This window comes from Chiloscyllium plagiosum, unplaced genomic scaffold, assembly GCF_037043375.1.
Source record: "Chiloscyllium plagiosum isolate Xiang-an unplaced genomic scaffold, Cpla_swu_hap1 HiC_scaffold_33, whole genome shotgun sequence".
Lineage (NCBI taxonomy): Eukaryota > Metazoa > Chordata > Chondrichthyes > Orectolobiformes > Hemiscylliidae > Chiloscyllium > Chiloscyllium plagiosum.
In genome coordinates, this window is record NW_028270171.1 from 43,742,711 (window position 1) to 43,744,472 (window position 1,762).

Here is a 1,762-nt window from a genome sequence, read left to right on the forward strand (position 1 = left end):
TCATGATGAAAACACGAGACCAAATTCGATCTGTAAGGGGCAAGAATTCAGTCATGCGAGGTGAAATTGAGGACTGCAGATGCTGTAGATCAGAGCCAAGATTAGAGTAATGCAGGAAAAGCACAGCAGGTCAGGTAACATCCGAGGAGCAGGAGGGTTGACATTCGGGCAAAACACCATCATCGGGAATGAGGCTGGGAGCGTCCATCGTGGACAGATAAATGGGAGGGAGTGGGGCTGCGGAGAAGGGAGCGGAGAGCGCAATTGATGGATGGAGGTGGGGGTAAAGGTGATTGGTCGGAGAGGACGGTGGAGCGGATAGGTGGGAAGGAAGATTGGCAGGTAGGACAGGCCATGAGGATGGTGCTGAGCTGGCAGGATGGAACTGGGATAAAGTGGTCGGAGGGGCAAATCAGGCAAATGGTAAAGGCCACATTTATGCCCTGGGGTTGGAGGTTCCTGAAGAGGAAGATCAGGCGTTCTTCCATCAGGCGGCGGGTGGTGAGTGAGTGGTGATAGAGAAGTTCCAGGTCCTGCACGTCCTCGGCAGATTCAGAGGGGGAATTCAGTTCTCCCTCCGCCAGTTGTTATTTTATATAATGCTCCTGACCCATCACGTCACAGATCTTAGTGAATGCACAAACAACCTCTCTCTGTACATTTCACGCAGAATAATGTCAATAACAGGACGGATTAAAACAAAATGCAAACTGTGTTGAATGCTGGATGTAGGGAATCATGCTACTGTAGAGCCTTTATAGCACTGAGATCAGGCTTTCGGCCCATCATTCACACACCAGTCTGCACTCCCTCTTGAAACCTCTCCAATTAACCAGATCCCTGTCTGATTGAAGACTGTCTGTGTGGAGTTTGCACATTCTCCCCGTGTCTGCGTGAGTTTCCTCCGGGTGCTCCAGTATCCTCGAACAGTCCAAAGATGCGCAGGTTAGGGTGGATATGCAACGATCTATAGTCAATAGTGTCCAGGTGAGTGTTGGTTATATGGGTAGCCATGAGAAATGCAGGGTTACAGGAATAGCGTAGAGGGTGAGACTTGGTGGGATGCATGATGAGACGAATAGCCTGTTTCAATACTGTCAGCATTTTATGATCCTATGCTCCATCCAATCTATCTGTGTGGATGAAGTGGAATATCATCTGATCAAATATCCCCTTCAATGGGTCAACGTTTTTTTTATATCTGACAAAGAACTGCAGATGTTGCAGATCTGAGAGACAGCACAAAAATTGCTGGGAAACTCAGCAGGTCCGGCAGCATTTGTGGGGAGTGAACCTTTTGGATCCAGTGATTGTTCTTAAGGGCTGAAGGCTTCTGATTCTGGTGTTTCCAGACCTGTTGACGTTTTACAAGCAATTTCTTGTTTTGCTTTCAGCCCCAGTTCAGTTGGTGACTATCACGGCCTTGTATGTGCGTTTGGGAAAAGGGGCAGTTTAGCTGCTCGCGCGGTGGTGGTGTAGTGGTGAGCATAGCTGCTTTCCAAGCAGTTGACCTGGGTGCGATTCCCGGCCATCGCAGCATTGTGGTTTTGCAAGGAAAAGTCTTGAACACCAATCCATTCTGTGGCTAAACGGATTTGTCAGGTTGCTTTCGGTTTTTCATGGCGATGGTTCCTGTTAATTGCCGTGACAATCCGGGAAGCGTTGCTCGAAAGCTTTCCTCTCTGCTGGCCATTGCTTGCTTGAATATTGTTCGCAACATAAGGTTCGTTTTGTTTTGTTGGAAAAGTCAGAGATTGCTATC

At 48.4% G+C, this 1,762-nt stretch overlaps 1 non-coding gene across 1 annotated transcript; it reads left to right on the plus strand.

The window, feature by feature from the left end:
- The first annotated feature begins 1,464 nt into the window (after positions 1-1,464).
- On the plus strand, positions 1,465-1,536 carry trnag-ucc (transfer RNA glycine (anticodon UCC)). The gene has a single exon. It is a non-coding gene; the product is annotated as a tRNA-Gly (tRNA).
- Positions 1,537-1,762: the final 226 nt, after the last annotated feature.